General features: G+C 37.1%; 1 protein-coding gene across 3 annotated transcripts in view; it reads right to left on the bottom strand.

The window, feature by feature from the left end:
* Positions 1–19,157, bottom strand: part of LOC127414102 (docking protein 4-like) — an 89,412-nt gene that overhangs the window by 29,872 nt on the left and 40,383 nt on the right. Inside the window, exon 3 of one of the 3 annotated variants that reach the window (XM_051651860.1) lies at positions 7,223–7,354. The exons of the other annotated variants lie outside the window; for them this stretch is intronic. The gene's annotated coding sequence lies outside the window, so the exon portion shown is untranslated. The remainder of the gene's footprint in view (positions 1–7,222; positions 7,355–19,157) is intronic. 3 annotated transcript variants of the gene reach the window in all.

Genomic DNA, 19,157 nt, shown 5'->3' with positions numbered 1-19,157 from the left:
TTATTTCCTGTAATTTATTCAAATGTATTTATAAAAAAAAAAACCCATCATTTTGTTTTACTTTATTGGTTTATTTGACAGGGACAATAATAACAGAATAACATTACTACATAAGTTTAAGCAGCAGATGCTCTGTATACAGGCTTCTAGCTAATAGATCATTTGTAGCACCTGTCCCTGGTTAGGCTTTTAGTTAATAAAAAAAAAAAAAATAATAAAAAAAAAGAAGCAAGGAAAACAAACAAAAAGAAAAAACAAAGCAATATATATATATATATACACACACACACATATATATATATATATATATATATATATATATATACATATTCTGTATATATTATAAATATATATATATAGAATATGTAATACACAATATAAAGACTGTATACATTAATGTTCACAAACCTGATTTTGTTAAAGCCAGTTTTTTTTACAGTTCTATTGAACACTTTTAACTCTTTAGGAATATCTGATGTTAACCAGGCCAGTTTGTTTCCCAATTCAAACATCATTAGAACATAAGACACTGTATATTACACATGAGGAAAACTTTATCCATAATTTGTTCATAATTCTTGAAGATCCAGACTTTAAAGTCCTTTATTCACATTGAACTTTCCCATATGTTTACCATAGATCTTCCATTGTTTAACAGAGGCATTTATAATATTATATAATAAATAACCACAGGTACAACCATGTATGGCTCTACATTATGCATGTGGGTTGGTCAATGTAGCTAGTATTTCAAAAAAACAAAAAACCTGGAAAAACCCTGCCATTGTTTATCAAACATCATAGTTTAATCAAAGCGATTGTGCTCCTTTTCTCTGTTGCGGCTGGTTCTATTGACGTGGATGCAACACACCGCTGTCAACGCACCTGATGCAGCAAACGGTCCACATTAAACTGTATGCTTTTGATCTCTGAAGTTATTAACATCAAGTGCTCCCGTGCGCTGGACAACTTAGTTTGTGTTTTTCCACGCAAACACATTTTTCATTATTGTAAAATGACTGAAATTTGATAATGAACAATGAAATTAGTCTATAATTTTCCATTATCGATTACCATCGATTTTATTGATTAGTTGTTGCAGCACTATCACCATTTATTCAATACTAAGTACTGAAAGTCAAAATCCTACTGACATTACTTTCATACCACTGCCCTACACATGGTTTTACTAGTATCTCTTTACTATTAAAATCTTGACATTGTATTCATTTTGTATAAGAGAAGGTACCTATTTATTTATTTGAAATTTCTACTTTAGTACCTTCCAGTTTGGGACATGGTAAATACTTTTCAAAAACCCATGCCCTGCAAAAGTCCCAAATCCCATGAAATCAAAATCTGAGTTTTGTGGCTTTTAGTCCAGGTCTGTTAACACTGAAGCCATCCTTATTCTAGTGTACTTCCAGAAAGTTGACAAAATTAACCTTTAGCAGACATACACCAAAAATTGTATCACTCATCACTATTTTTGACTAATTAAATGTCCTCTAGAATGAAAATATCCATCCTCCTAATATCACTTGCAACTGACTAGTAAGTAGCAAATATGATTCATGGCTGTGACGTTACTAAAGCCTACTGGCTATTTAAAAAAAAAAAAAAACACCCTTCAATTTGATCCGCCCAACTTTCTGTTTCAATAGGAAATATGTCAACACAGGACAGAGAACTGCCTGTGCTTGTAAAAGACTGTACAAAAAGATCCCGGTGAAATATCTGATAAAAGCCATGGCACAGTGGCATAATTTTTCAAACTGTATGATATGCATTGTAGCCCAGACTTTGGTCCCAGTCATCCCGATTGATAGCTGACTGGGTGTTTTATCTCACCTGGCCATCCTCACACTGCATTATTACTACGCAAAATTTCTCACACTACAGGAACTTCATTAAAGGCTAAAATGAATTGTAAAAGCAATTGATCGGCTGTTGGGGTACATGTCACACTAAGCGATCAAAGACTGAAGATTTTGCCCTATGACAAGAGACATCTTTTACAACCCCTGAAATTTGTCTCAGATGGCAAAATCATAGCCAAAATTGTACAGTGTGAACCTGGCTTTACACATACACCTATGACTGGTGAAAGACACCAGTCAAAGGTGTATGTGGTTGGAGGATCTTTCCTGTGGTTAGGAGGATGTATGTCATAGATGTGGTCAGAGCAGGCAAAATTACCCGAGGAGAAGTAGTGAAAAAGAAAAGGAAAGAGAACGAGAGGGGCAGTGATGTGTTGATTGTCAGTTGTGTTGAACCCTCTCAGTTGGATTCCCTTAGAATAGTAAGTGAAGTGAAAATTGAAAGTGTTCAGAGTCACTCATCTAGGCAAGTCAAGCTGGACATTGAACAACCAAGTGTACATGAGCAAAAGAGAGAGAAAGAGGAGCAACAGAGAGAAAAAGTTCATGCAATGTATCTGTATGAATTTCATGAGTCACCAATGTTGACCAGATATTGTCTTTCAAGGCAAAAGAAAAGAACACAAAGATTTTCAGAGAACAAAGCCACCAGAGTAATGATCTCTTTTTCTTAGCCAAGAGTCTGTGAACATTGCTATTCTTCTACCTCTTTGTCTTCCTTTCACGGCATCTCATAATATCCCCTGACAGGAGGACATCCCAGTCTCATAAGGTTCCAGCTAAGAGGCATTATGTGAAAAGCATTAGCCAGGCAAGAATGTTGTCGAAGGACCCAAAAAGGCTCACTAGTCCCTTTCTGCTTCATGAGGGTAGACAGCTGTCTAGAACACCTAGAGAAAAGAGAGCTAACTAATGGAAGCAAACCACATCGTAAAGGCACAGTGTTTTATGACAGTGAAAATATGCCATCTTCCCACTGCCACGGATAGCCCCAGTGCAGTTTAATCACTCCCTGAAAATGCAAACAAGCAATACGATCTCTAAAATCTGTCTTGTTTGGCGTGTAGGCAACCTGTGATACATTGTCACATGATATAAGCTCCACAATATGATTTTTCCATTTATTCCTGCAACAACAAATCGATAATAATCAACAATGAAATTAAATTACAACAAATTTCATAATCGATTCGTTTAGGCTTTGCGATGTGCACAGAGAACCCTCGTCAGCGACTTCATTTGCAGTAGTTCAAAATATTGAAGTAAAACAATTCTATGTAAAAAACCCACACATCTGAAAATCATGGAGACCACAGATCAGACAACACACAGCATGTTGTCCATTTACTGTATGGATAGTTGAATAAAAATTTATTGAAATGGTCACTACAGTGTCTAAACCCATAAATACATAGCTTAGAATAGCATTTAAATTATTATTATTTTTTTTTAAACCGATACAGTTAGACACCATATTATATATATATATATATATATATATAAAAAAGGGGGAATTCACTACAGGGGGATTTTTTGTCCCCACATTTAAATAAATGGGAAATTTTTGTCACTTTCTGTGTAATTTTTAACCTGAACCCTGATTAATTTCGAAACCTGATTGTAACCTTAATATTTTAAACCATTTATTTATTTCTTTTGCACAGAATACATATCAAACATTACCTAGACTTGCACAGTGTTTGAAGGAGAGCACTGGTAAGATGTTGAATATACGATTAATTAAAGAAATAACAGATTAAGCGATAGGTTACAGCCCTACTTCCATCAGTAACGATTTTCACCACACTCCATACAATATTCATTGGACTACACTGACAAGTGTAATACTTTACCATACTTTTATCACTCAAGTAATGAACTTGTATTTAAAATTCACTCATATCTTTCTTTGATGATTTTTTTATGTCATCAGGGCATAGACAATAAACATATAAATACAAGAGAAACATTTCAGTGGTAGAATAATTAGAGAAAGCAGAACAAGGGAATGTGCCAGTGATGCTTTCATTTTTGTTTAAATCACTAAGCCATTAAATCATAAGCCATCACCTTATTCATTTAGTGAGATTTTGTGGGTGTATGTTCGCACATGAGGATGGTTTCATGTACTGGAGAAGAACAGATACACACGGAAATTGCAACTTGTTTATGACTTCCTGCTGGAATTTCTATGTTTTCGTGACAGTTAAAAGACAGAAGGATTTGGGTTTGGTGACACTGCTATTACAAAGATACTCCAGGAATATGCAAAGGAGAGATAAAGAAAGAAAAACAAAGAGAGAGGACAGAGAGAGTTGCCTCATTTCACAAAAGTTAATTTGCATCTCCTGTTACTCTGCTAGTCAAAGAGTGTTGATGATTGGTTAAAACTAGGGATGTCCCACTACCATTTTTTTTTTGGGACGAGTACGAGTTCCGATACTTCTTTTTCTGTTCTCGCCGATACTGACACCTGTTATTTTTTTATATATAAAAACAATTTATTTAAATTTTATAATTAAATAAGGATCTAAATAAATGAATGAATTAAAACTGTAATCAAAAGGGTATAGAACATATAGTTTTCAACATAATATTGTATTAGTATCAAATGAAGAGCTTTTAAACAGAACCTCACTGTGTAATCCAAAATACAACATGAGTAATTTTTGTCAAATAAAGTGCTGCACAACATTGCATCACAAATGTGAGATATTGCTTAAATATAAGATAATTATTATTGATTTATTAAAGTATATTAGTAGTAGTAGTAATAATAATAATAGTAGCACTACTACAGTTAATACAACATAACTATTTACAGTAGTAATATTTTGTGCTATTTTCCATTTACTGTAAATGGAGGTTTTATTTTGGCAGAAGCTTTTATTTTGGGGTGAAGCCCTTTCCGTTTCTGTGTGTTTTTGACGGTAGTTTCTCATCTCCGGAAAGCAGGTCGCTATGTGACCCAGTGTGATTATTAAACCACAAAAGGCAGATATTTTATAAAATACATTTTTGTCAGTACGTTCTCATGCTACAAGAGACTATTTAGCAAAGATGGGCCACTTCTATTGAAATAAATTGGAGAAATTGTAAAGCCCATTGTTCAATGGATGTAGAAAAGGAAGTCCTGCCTTACAGGTAAAAGAGCCAACCACCTTTTAGATTGCATGTGCATTAGCTACACAAGCCATGATTTTTTTTTTTTTTTTGTGTAATCTGAGGGAAAGAAGCACATTTTATGATACCAGTGTTGTCAAATTTTACTGTTGATTTGAAATGTGTTCTTTGACTGTAATCTTGACTGACCGTTTTGGAGATTTTGGTTTTTCCCCATTCAAGTAGACAGGAGCTGCACTTGGAAACAGCTTCCCGGAAGCCTTCCAAAGATGGCCGCCAGTGGACTGACTTGTAGAAAGACTTCGGCACTACATAGTGAATTAGTGCTCTGCTCGCTGTAATCTGCTACAAACAGAGCATGTTATGCTCATGATGGTGTTTTAGAGCTCCTTGGTATGAGCAGCCGGCTTCACATTTACATGTATACATTCTTAAAACAAGATCAATTTACTTTGAAGCACGCACCACATACAAACTATATATTTATCTCATTAAAACGCAGCCTTTGTGGTTTAATAATCACACAAGTACATAACGTGATTTTAAATTGTGTGCTGAATGTTTACGCAATGACATTCGTACATCAGAAGGTATTGGTTTCTGGTATCTGAGCATTTTTACGAGCAGGAGTACAAGTAAATGAGCGCCATACCAGCATCCATATCGGGACATCCCTAGTTAAAACTAATCATGGGTGTGGTTGGGACATCAAATGCATGTATCAGGTGAGGACATTGTAGCTAGGTTTTGTAGCTACATTTGTAGAAAGGTTCCTATTTTAATGTTTTAAATTGATAATTTTGAAGCTAAACTGATTGGGTAAAACTAATTGTGGGTGTGGACGCCGTGTATAGTATGAATGCTGGCTTGATTCGCCTAGGGTACTTTCATTTGCCTTTTTCCACTGTACAAATTAGGCTTAAGAGAGTGACAGGAGTGAACAAAACAGTAGGAAATACATTTCAAGAAGCAAAAATGAGAGGAAGTGGGAAAAACCGGCTGAGTGAGATAAAGAGTGAGTGAGACACAAGAACACAAGATTCAAGAAAGAAAATGAGAGTTCTCTCTCTTTTGTGCAGCTTGCCATTCATTTATTGGCCAAGGACAATGGATTTTCCTAGAAAACATCTTTTTTTTGCTCTTTCTCGTCCACATTGTCAACACAGTGAGAGTTACCCGGTGCCTGTGACATGACCCTTACACCCACATAAAGAAAGGAGAGAGAAAGGAGGAGTGGGAGGCATGGGGCTGAGGGGACACCAGTAATTATGACAGGACCCAGTGGGGACTCAGCTGGCTTCATGAGTGGCCAAGTGAATTTCTTCTTCTCTCCTGTGGTGCTGCAACTGTGCAAACCGCCTCCATACAGATCTCTCCTAACTGTGTGTGTGTACATTCTAATCAAGGACACTAGATCCACGGCATACATCTGAACCCAATTTCACACTGAATTAAAGAGCTTTGGGGTTGTCTGACTGCCATGGGGAGGGTGTAAGTACATGCACCTGTCTCTCTCTCCCACCACCTGTCTTGCTGCCACTCTGTCCTTCTTATCCTCTTAATCCAGCTATCGTATCTCACACAAAGCCTTCCATACAACCTACATATCACATCCAATTATGTGCCAAGTGTGTCCTCTCAGGCTCTGTCACAATGACATGCAAAATTACTTATTCATTTAACAGGGAGGATGAAAAAAGAAAGAATGAAAAGTGACTCTTACTGGATTTGTATTATTTTGCTATTATGTGACTTCTCGATTCAGCAATGGGAGATTAGTAAAGTTTTATAACCAATTGGCAGCAGGTTGAATCAATGCCTGAGGTGCAAGCAGCCCTGCTGGGTTCAGATGAGGTCAAATGACAGCCTTAATTACATTACAAACTGCACAAGAGGAGATCTGACCCTTTATCCACCAGCTGGTCTATTCACAATTGGACATGCACAGGTAATCATCAGTAGGCGTTAGAGAGAGAGAGAGAGAGAGAGAGAGAGAGATAGCACATATAAGAACACATAACATTTTAAATGGGCACCAATAATAAGAAATATTTTGCCTTTCTTGCAAAATCTAATGTCAAACTGAAGATGTGTCTATTCTTCTGCCAGCCCTCTACACTGTGAGTAAATCACTCACATATTTGACCAAATTTCGCACTATGCGACTACAATATGTCTGTTATTAGCCAGTGCCTTGTAACTATTCAGATTTTACTCACCAGTGATTGAGTTGTGAAGTTGGGTGGGACAACTGAAGCAATCTGTTGGTGTTGGAGGTATGGTTCTGTTCTGGGCAAACTCTCCACCCATCCATGCAGTGATTTTAGCATACGAGCAGCTTCACATATTGACTGTAAAGATCCCAGCACATGCAGACATTATATTTAACTAAATCGCATCATTTTGTGGTTTAATAGTCACACCAGGACCCTTCACAATTTTAATTAGATTAACTGTGCATTAATTTTTTCCCAAATAATATAAAATCCATGTGTGAGGTTTGAAAGCAGTCGTGTGTCAGTCAGACAGCTTGCAAGTATAGAACTGAGTCAGTGCTAGGTACTACCGTTGCTGCATAAACCCTGATATCGTGACATCTTTTTTTATTTTAGTATCAACTTGGTACCAAAGTACCAGTACTTTTAACATTCCTATCACTGCAAAAAAATTTTTTTCAAGACAAGTATTTTTGTCTTGTTTTCCTGTAAAATTATCTAAACATTCTTAAAACGTGATTTATTTACTTGTCAAGCATATTAAGTCTTGTTTTAAGATAAATCTGACAAAATTGTGAACTTTAGACTTAAAACAAGAAAAAAATCTGCCAATGGGGTAAGCAAAATAAAAGTTGTTTTCCCTTTGAATTAAGTTTGTGTTTCTTAACCCATTGGCAACATTTTTTTCTTGTTTTAAGCATTTATCTCAATAAATTTGATTAGATTTCTCTCAAAACAAGACTTAAAATCTTATGCCAGTTTGCTTGTTAAATAAATCACGTTTAAAGAATGTTTAGATATTTTTACTGGAAAACAAGACAAATACTTGTCTTAAATAATTTTTTTGCACATTGCCAAGTAAAAACAAAAATGTACTAGCAAATGCAGATTCTTTCTCCAACGTGTCCGTAGAGGGTTGTTCTGCTTTCTTCCTTTATCCCACTCCAAAGTCCACTGCTTTTAGCTACATCAACAGTTTTACCCCCTTCCTCCAGGAATGCCAAAAAAAATAAAGCATGAAATCATCAAAAAGTTCAGGACCAACAAAGCTAAACTCACCCTTTACACACACAAGCGTGAATACACACTGCCACATACATTAGTGAACAAGAACAATAAAGCTGACAGGACAAAATTCATTTATTTAGATGCCTTGTGGGTGGTCTCTTTGTTTTCATAGTGAAAACTAGACTAATATATCAGCCAGGTTGATTAACCTATTCGTCGATTAATATTTGTACACTGAGATTTTCTGCATTGACTGATAGAGGACAAACAATCTGGTTCCGGAAGTAAAACTCCTTTTCTTTCCATTTCCTTCGAGGAATCAAGTATTCATGGTAAATTATAAACCTTTAAAAACAGATCTACCATGAGCTCCAAGGTTGTTGATCGATAGTATATAAATCAATGTTAACCATTAAAAAAAAAAAAAAAGTTTAATAGTGGAAGTCCTGATGAATAACTATACTTCCAATATCCTGAGAGGATCCACCATTCAGAGAATCGCAGCAAACAAACCACTGCGAAAGAGCTCAACAGCGACCACCCACTCTTATGATATACAGTGAATAAACTGTGAATATGATTTTGCAATAAACAAAAAATATATAAAGCCTTTCTACATTTGTAATTCACACTTATATTATTCAACAACTCCAAATAAATTGTTTTATATTTTTCGATTGTTTTTAATTTGATTACGTCATTTTTCATGGGATTGTAATTCATTCCCTCATTAAAGACTTGAAGTACTCAATCTTGTACCTTTGTCTTTTTTTGTCTGATTTTCAAAAACTTTTGATTCAAACCAAAGTTTGTAATGTCGTGATTCACCTGTGAGCTGGTTGGTTTGGTTCACAGCTTAAAACTCTTTAATAAAAATGAATGGGAAAAAATACTTCCCTAACAATGATGGCTGAGAAAGTGGACAATTTATAACTGTAATCACTTTATAATCAGTTCCAACATATGCAAGTTTGTATGTGTGTGTGTGCTGGCATATCAACAGTCATGGGGCACCCTGTTCTCTAGACATCATATCAGCCCATATCAGACAGATATGAAATACCCATATCAGTCGACCACCAGTAAAAACACTATTTTCACCATTTAGCAATCAGAAGCCTAAAACACAATACTCAGAGAAACATCAATGAGTCATTCTACAGTAAAAAGCAATGGGTAAAGAGTATTTCAGAAAATCTCATTAAGAAACAGCACTCTTCTTCAGAAGAGTGAGAAAGAGGACAAATAAAAGATGAAAAGGGAGTGAAAAGGTAATAGAAAGCTGGAAGTATGGAATAAAGACACCTCACTGTAGTTTATATGCCCTGATGGTGACCTCTTGTAGAAACATTCCAGGCCGTACCCTACACAGTTCTAACAGCAGTCTCACACAGATACACACAGGCCCCTAGAACTAGAAAGCACAGGCAGATGAGACATGATGTCTGCAAGCCTCTAACACAGATAACACAGCAGCTATAAACACACACAAGTTGTTTCAGCACCCCTCCTTCAGCCTGACGCGCCACTTTGTCTCCAGTCCTCTTTACCAGATCAGAAGAGATAAAACAAGCAACACACACAAGTATGCAAATACACACAAATTGTAAAAGCTAGGAAGATTTATTACATGTAGACACTTATTCTTGTTCATGCACTTGTTGTCGACAAGATAATAATCTACAAACTGTGATGAAAGAAAAGAATGATTCACTTTTAGAACTTATTCTTTTGTTTGGGTAAATGGAAAATATGAAATGAAAAAAATGGAAACAGTTTTTGGGTAGCATTCCTTGCACAATGTCAAACACACACACACACACACACTGATAAATAGTGACTTTTGGTAGATCAGTCTTTCTATTATAGTTATAAATTATGGGATGAATATAGTATCAATATTATTCACAAATGAGTAAACACTTATCCCTCAATTCGATAAATGTCATTCATGCATCTTACTATCCACACACAAATACCCTGTGCCTGTGAAATTCTGAATTAAATGAATGTGCACCTTTCTGTACAAATAGAGACATATCTGTGAACACAGATTAACTTCCTGGCTGATGTCTTGAGATGTTGCTTCAATATATCCACTAAATTTTCCTTCCTCATGATGTCATCTATTTTGTGAAGTGCACCAGTCCCTCCTGCAGCAAAGCACCCCCACAACATGATGCTGCCCCCCCATGCTTCACGGTTGGGATGGTGTTCTTCGGCTTGCAAGCCTCACCCTTTTTCCTCCAAAAATAATGATGGTCATTATGGCCAAACAGTTAAAAAAAATTTCATCAGACCAGGAGGACATTTCTCTAAAAAGTAAGATCTTTGTCCCCATGTGCACTTGCAAACTGTATTTTGGCTTTTTTATGGTGGTTTTTGAGCAGTGGCTACTTCCTTGCTGAGTAGCCTTTCAGGTTATGTCGATAAATGACTCGCTTGACTGTGGATATAGATACTTGTCTACCTGTTACCATCATCTTCACAAGGCCCTTTGCTGTTGTTCTGGGATTGATTTGCACTTTTCACATCAAACTACGTTCATCTCTAGGAGACAGAATGTGTCTCCTTCCTGAGCGGTATGATGGCTGCATGGCCCCACGGTGTTTATACTTGCGTACTATTGTTTGTACAGATGAACGTGGTACCATCAGGCGTTTGGAAATTGCTCCAAAGGATGAACAGACTTGTGGAGGTCCACAATTTTTTCCTGAGGTCTTGGCTGATTTCTTTTGATTTTCCCAACCTAAGTGTATGTAAACTTCTGACTTCAACTGTAGTTGCTTCAGCAATTGCATTTTCAAATCACATTTGCTTTTTATGACACTATTGGTTAGGGTAGGAAGGCAGGATTTGTTGATTTAAAATTCTATAGAGCAATAACCATAAAAATCTCATCTGTTTGGGAGAAAATGTAACTCGCTTCTAGCACCACACAGTGGACCTTTCACTTCAGAATTGCCACGATACATGTAATGAATCACGCAATTTCATTTTGCAAAGAAGTAGACACAGTCACGTAATTTTCATGAGATCAGGCTCTGTTGAATGATAAAACTGTGTGAACGGCCCCTAATAAAAAGAGTACCTAATGTACAGTCTTCATTTGGGGGCTTTTCTCAGGAAATATTGATTTTTGCAATTATGTGTGATTAATTTGATACATTTATCAAATCACATTTAAATAAATTGACAGCCCTATTTTAGAACTTAAAATCCATTATTTTCTTCGGTTCATGAGAGACAAGATGAAAAAGGCAATAGAACCTTCTGTGTTTGTGTGTAAGGATAGAGCAGATGATGAAGTATTTGAATATATTCCATGAAGTGATTCAGAATGAAAAGGATCGGAGTGTGTCTGTCTGCTTTGACACTGTGCAGAGCCACACTACTGTATGACGTCCGAGTCCAAAGCCCATCTGACTTCATGTGTCTCTTGTCCTAGACAGCCTCCAGAAATGAGGAAAACACACACATAAACATTCTTGCACATACACAATCTCAAATCTCCCTAACAACAACAAATAAAAACCATTTATAATTCATAAAATGCCCTCAGGCATGAAAGGAGAGGAAAAGACATAGTTTGCCATCATATGAGAGACATTTATTGGTTTTCAACTTTATGGGGCATTTTTTCCTAGGAACCATTAAACACATTTAAACATTTTTAATTCTGCAGAGCAGAAAGAAACTTCACCATTGTGCAAGGCAGTCCCTGTCTCTCTATGCTCCTTAACAGCACTCCAGTGTATACACATTAGAGATGAATGGTGTGTGTGTGTTTGTGTGTGAAGGATGAAAAAGAGTGAAAAAAGTTCCTGTGTTTTGTAGAGAGCAGAGGTTTTCTTACCATTAGAAACAATTTGACACATCTTGTTTGGCCATTTAACCTGACATAAATCTTCATTTTGTCGAACAAATTGGTACAAATGACAGCAAAATTGGCCCTGGTGCTACAGTCAAAACAAATATGGAGGTGTGTAGAAAAGGGTTGCTCCGATACCAACATTTTGGCTTCGGTACGATACCAGCCCTTGTACCTCGGTATCGATACTAAATCTATATTATAATCAACAAATAAAGTGCCCCATATTTAGATGAAATTACACAAAAATGGCTTTATTAAAAGAAATGCATAAAGTCTCACAGACACATATTATGCGTTTTCCGTAAAAAAAAAAAAAATTCTGGATTCCATGTTTTAATTAAATGTTATGATCAAACGGTGTTTAATCAAAATGATACATACACTTTTAGTCAAATGGTGCCATGGGGGGAAAAAAAAATAATCTATGATTTTGAGAACAAAGTCATTATATTTTGAAAGTCAAAATTACGAGAATAAAGTTGTAGCATCAGGAGATTAAAGTCATAATATTTTGAGAATAAAGTCAAAATTATGAAAATAAAGTCACAGCATTATGACATTTAAGTCAGAATATTTTGAGGATAATGTCACAATGACCAGAAACAGCGTGCTATTATCACAATGATAGCCAGCAGCTTCATCAATGCAAGAAATGGATGTGGATGATTTAGTTAAATCAAACTTTAGTTTAGGATTTAGCAACAAAGAAATCCTTTGTCATCTTTTGGCACATCTGCACAAAGTCTGGGATCTGGACACTGCAGTGGTTATATAGGAATTGAATTTATTCCATAAGATTTATTCTTGAATAGCTTTTTATATATATATATATATATATATATATATATATATATATATATATATATATATATATATATACCTAAGTCCCACATTTCATCTGTTGTGGATTGCTCAACTGGAAACATCTTAGTCTCGGATCACACCCTGGTGAGTTTAAAGGTGTTGCCACATACGGAGAAAAAGAAATCATATAGTTGTCACTTTAATATATCCCTTTAGCACAATCCTGAATTCCAATAAATGTTAAAGGATGAAATCAATGTGTATATGGAGACCAACTGGTCTTCGGTATCCTCTGTGGGCGTGGCTTGGGACTTAAGGTGGTTCTTAGGGGTTGGATCATAACGTATGCCTCATTCATCAAAAAGTCATGGAGGTCATGGAGTTGGAAGGGAATATTAAAAGTGCAGAGTCAGAGCTGAAGCACCGAATGTCATCTGATGGAATCAGAGAATTGACCAGATTGAAATACAGATATAATACTATTTTGTCACAAAAGGTGGAGTTTTGGCTATTCAGGGCAAGACAGTCATACTTTGAGTCGGGGGATAAAGCAGCGAAGCTTTTGGCTAGATATATAATGCAGAGAGTGTCTTTTTCTACCATTCCCTCAGTGAAATCTGCTGGTGGTGAAAATTTTACCTCGGCAATTGATATTAATAATGCCTTTAAAGAGTTCTATCTTGATCTCTGTAGTTCCATGTCTTCGTCTACTGATGAAGGTATTAGAAACTTTGTGGAACCATTAGAACTCCCTAAACTGATGACTGAGCAAAAAACATTATCTTGATTCTGAGACAACATTGGAGGAGCTTGGCGAGGTAATTAAGGCCTTGCTTACAGGTAAGACTCCGGGGCCAGATGGCTTTGCTGCTGAACTTTTTAGATCTTACGCTACAGAATATGCCCCACTTTTGCTAGAAGTTTATACGTAATCATTAAAGAACGCAAAGCTTCCGCCAACCATGACACGAGCCCGGATCAGTTTGATACTTAAAAGGGACAAAGATCCAAGTGAGTGTAAGAGTTATCATCCAATTTCTCTGATCCAGCTAGATGGTAAAATATTGTCAAAAATTGTGGCTAACCGATTGAGTAAAGTTATGATATCTCTTATACATATAGATCAGGTGGGGTTTATTCAGGGCTGCAGCTCTTCTGATAACATTAGGCATTTCATTTATATTATGTGGTTAGTGGCAAATGATCAGACTCCTGTCACTGCCATCTCACTTGATGCCGAAAAGGCATTTGATATGGTAGAATGGGATTATCTTTTTAAGATTTTGGAAATATAAAGGTTCGGGAATACTTTTATTGGATGGATTAAGTTACTTTATAGATACCAGGTAGCAGCGGTACAAACAAATGGATTAATTTCAGATTATTTTACTCTGGATAGCTGCACCTGGCACGGCTGTCCTCTTTCCCCATTATTGCTCTGTCTTGCCCTGGAACCAATAGCAGCCATGATAAGAAGGGAAGATGATTTTCCAGGGGTGGAGGCGGGAGGTATGGTGCATAAGCTTTTGCTTTACGCAGATGGTAATTTATTATTCGTTTCCGACCCTACTAGATCTATGCCTTGCCTCCACAGAATTTTAATTTCTAAGTTCTTATTAAATAAGTTAATTGATCTAAATCCGAAGCTTTTTATTGGACTCCCTCCAGATTGTATAGGCTTGGCCTTAAAAATACACCTACTTGCTGGCGATGCCATTTGGAGGATGGGGACATGGCCCATGTTTTTTGGTTCTGTACAAAAATTCAAGAGTTTTGGTCGAAGGTTCAGAATTTTATTTGTGAGGTCTTGAGCACTCAGATTTTATTTTGCCCCAGACTTTGTATTTTGGGTGATGGGGCAGGTATTAATATAATGAATAAACATATAAAAAACTGGGTCCTTACCAGCGTGATGATCGGCAGGCAGGTAATGCTAAGGGGATGGAAGTCGGATGATGCGCCCTCATTTCATGAGTGGTGCACCGAGCTGGGCAGAGTGGCAGCGTCACATAGACGGCTGGGAAGTTTGGGTGCATATGGGAAGAAGTGGGGCACTTATTTGGCCTTCTTAGAGGGTTGCCAGGGAGGAGCAGTGGAGAGGGATGAGTAGAGTTATAGGTTGAACACTTTTTCTTTTGTGTTGGTTGACTGTATGTGTTTTTGTTGTGTCTGTTGTTGTTTAGTGTTTGACCACTGGGATGTGTGTTGGGTGGCGGGTGGGGGGGGCACATGGTTGTTGAAAGTTGATTCCCTGTATTCTTGTGTTGTTTAAGTTTGTATATGGAATCAATAAAAAATTGTTAATAACAAAAACAAAAAAACTGCATTAGCGGGGGCCTGGGTATCTCAGCGAGTATTGACACTGACTACCACCCCTGGAGTCGCGAGTTCGAATCCAGGGCATGCTGAGTGACTCCAGCCAGGTCTCCTAAGCAACCAAATAGGCCCGGTTGCTAGGGAGGGTAGAGTCAAATGGGGTAACCTCCTCATAGTTGCTATAATGTCGTATCCTCTCGTTGGGGCGCCTGGTGAGTTGTGCGTGGATGCCGCAGAGAGTGCCGTGAAGACTCCACACCTGCTGTCTCTGCAGTAATGCACTCAACAAGCCACGTGATAAGATACGGTCTAAGAAGTGGAGGCAACTGATATTCGTCCTCCGCCACCCGGATTAAGGCAAGTCACTACGCCATCATGAGGACTTAGAGCGCATTGGGAATTGGGCATTCCAAATTGGGGAGAAAAGGGGAGAAAAAAAACCCCCCACTGCATTAGCTACATCCCTCAATATATGTTAACTAAATTAGGTAGCTTGCGCACCTAGCTAGGTGGCAAACAGCTGGCAAACTACTGAAACTAGCGCCCTAAAAAACAGTAAATACATAGGCAGCTAATATGTATAGCTAATACTCGCTAAATCTCTTTGGGTGAGGGGTGAAGATGAGTTTAGGTACAGATGCTGCATTCCATTCAAATCAGATGTGGGATATTACTCTTGATATATCCGATCTCCAACTAAAGGCATTCCAATGGCAGATGCTCGGAAGTTGACATTAAAGGAAACAAAACTGCAACGCTCCCGTTAGTTTAGCAGGTGTTTGATCTCCTAGCAACCCAATTCATGAACAATCTGCAATGCTAGCATTTGTGCTACAGGTGTACGATTATAAAAAGAGAGTATAATTTGACACGTTTTGAACACCTGCTACTCTTCTAACGTTTGTTAAACAAGCTTTAATATTATGTAATTTAGGAACTTTGACTCATTTATCGATATTATTTAATGGAAGTGAATGTTTACCACTTATTTTGTACATCTTCCGGGTGCCGACAAGATTGTGTGACGTCACGCACCTGCATCTTGGCGAAATCGGAGTTTAAAATTTCCGCACGACTTTCCAAGTTGTAATTATGACTTCGTGTGGCATTCCATTGCACTTTTCCCAGTAGGAAGCTGGAAAATCTGACTTTCTGGGTTGAATGAAATGCAGCAAGAGGCAGATTGCTAACATTAGCTAGCTAGCTTGGCTAACATCACTTACACTTAGCTTACCTGTCTTTATGCTTCCTTTCTAAGTGCCAGTAAAAGTTTTTCCTGGTCCCAGCCGTCTCGGTAAGCATTGCATTGCAGAATTTACATACAGCTGTGCCACAGTACACTTTTTACGATTAAAAAAAATCCCATGGCACACCACTATCCCACATAGTCTTAGTAGCGTGAACTCGTAATGTTTGAAATTCGCTAAGCAAAAAACACAAGTAACAGAGGTATGCTGTATAATGAGGTCACAGATGCCAAGAGCGCTAATTGGATAATGAAAACCCAAAAAATGTGTGTCTTTTCCAATTTGCAAATTAATTCTTGCAAAGGCACAGCAAATAAATTATTTATTTATTTACTGTATTTTCTGGAAATAAAGCCCTGACTATAAGTTGTACTGGGTCAAAATCGCGTTGTTGATAGAGAGAATAAAAACACAAAAGTCGCACTGACAGAGGACACTAGGCACTAGGACCCAGGAGCAGCCACCTGACCTACATTCACTGGTTCTGATGTCAAACATCTGTGATCTCCAGACCAAGACCGATCTAGAGTACTACAACACTTGTGTGTGCTTTGTGCATCAATTCAGGTCCCAGCCAAAGAAACAAAACTTTAGGCTACATGAGAGCCCCTTAAAATGCACATCACATACATTCATGTTACATACATTCATGTTCACTTTCATTAATCTCTATGAAGTTGAGAATTAATACATTTGAAACCCCGTCTCACTAAAGTCATCATATTTCTGTAATTAAATTCTGTAATAGTTCATAAATTTCAATGCCCTGACAAGGTTAAAACTTCCATGTTTGTCAGTATGTCCACGTTACTTTCATTTTGAGAAGACAAAGTTTCAGCACATTTGGACCGGACAGCTCCTGTTCTAATTATAACGAGCAATCTACTGTGCTAGTTTGGGAAACATTAAGATGATCGCAAACAATCATAAAACAAACTCACTAAGAATGAATTGTGCCCGGTAAATGCGCTATTTACTAGCACCTGCTCTCTGCATTGACTTAGTGCCCTATTCACTAAACAAATTATGCAGATCAGCCAAATGTGCAAACGCGCGTGCAATTGCGATTTTGCAGGCCAATTCTGAGCGCTATGCAGTGGAGGATTCCGCAGACCGCATTTGACACACCCTGCCGAGACTGTACATCTTCAGTGTGATCCAGACACCTAAATAATCTCTTAAACATAACGAAAAAGTGTGCTCGACTACATCTGGATATAGGCTATACAGCTCTTCTCCATCATTTGATCAGTTTTTGATGAATTACTGCTGAGATGATGTGTTGAACAAACATCTCTTTTAAATAAAATCAATTTTACTGCCTACTTTTATTTGTGGCAATAGTGCGATCTAAACTGTGCCAGGCAATTTTTGTGAATGAAGCACAATCTACACTGAGCATAATTTACATAGAAAGGAGGCATCTTTGCACAGAAAGGAATGACATTGGTTAGTTTCCCGATAACGTTGCAACTTAAGCATTTACGATCATCTTATCGAATGTTGCTCGTTATTTTAAGATGGAGTAACGTCCGTCTCCCAAACCAGCATGTAGATCCCTCGTTATAAAGTAGAACTTAAGTGCTTCATTACGGGAGCTGTCCGGTCCAAAGGTGCTGAAACTTTGGTCAAAATACACTACCAAAAGTTCGGAACACTTGACCGAAATGTTTCCCATGATCTTAAAAATCTTTAGATCTGAAGGCGTACGCTTAAATGTTTGAAAATAGTTTTGTAGACAAAAATATAATTGTGCCACCATATTAATTTATTTCATTATAAATCTAAAATTTTATAAAAATAAAAAAAAAAGTCTTTGAAATTGATGACTTGGACCAAATAATAAAGAAAAGCAGCCAATAAGTGCCCAGCATATAGATGGGAACTCCTTCAATACTGTTTAAAAAACATCCCAGGGTGATACCTCAAGAAGTTGGTTGAGAAAATGTCAAGAGTACATGTCTGCAGATTCTAGGCAAAGGGTGACTACTTTGAAGATGCTAAAATATAACACAGTTTTGATTTATTTTGGATTTTGTTTAGTCACAACATAATTCCCATAGTTCCATTTATGTTATTCCATAGTTTTGATGACTTTACTATTATTCTAAAATGTGAAAAAAAAATTATAATATAGAATGAGTAAGTGTTTCAAAACTTTTGACCGGTAGTGTATGTCCAAGAGTTTGTCTTCTCAAAATGAAAATAATGTAGAAATACTGACAAACATGGAAGTTTTAACCTTGTCAAGGAACAGAAATTTATGAACTATTACAGAATTTTATTACAGAAATAATGATGGCTTTAGTAAGACAGGGTTTCAAATGTTTTAATTCTCAACTTCATAGAGATGCATGTCACATGAATGTACATCATAAGGGGCTCTCACGTAGCCTAAAGTTTTGTTTCTTTGGCTGGGACCTGAACTGATGCACAAAGAACAAGATTAAAATGACAGACATCATTAGGCTGAACTACAGACACAAAGACACACACTTGAAGAAACACACTTTATTATATTTTGAAGAACAGACGACAGAAAAGCCATCGATGCGTCTCTCTGATGTGCTGTTTGTTCACAGGAGTGCAGCTGGAGCGTGTCTTGTGGAACACACGTAAAGCGACAGGTTCACTTTATACAGCAGATGTGTACACAACCTAAACAAGTTCAGCTTGAACCTACAATTTA

This window comes from Myxocyprinus asiaticus, chromosome 2, assembly GCF_019703515.2.
Source record: "Myxocyprinus asiaticus isolate MX2 ecotype Aquarium Trade chromosome 2, UBuf_Myxa_2, whole genome shotgun sequence".
Taxonomy (NCBI): domain Eukaryota; kingdom Metazoa; phylum Chordata; class Actinopteri; order Cypriniformes; family Catostomidae; genus Myxocyprinus; species Myxocyprinus asiaticus.
Note: the sequence above shows the minus strand (reverse complement) of the source record. Positions and strands in the feature narration are given on the sequence as shown.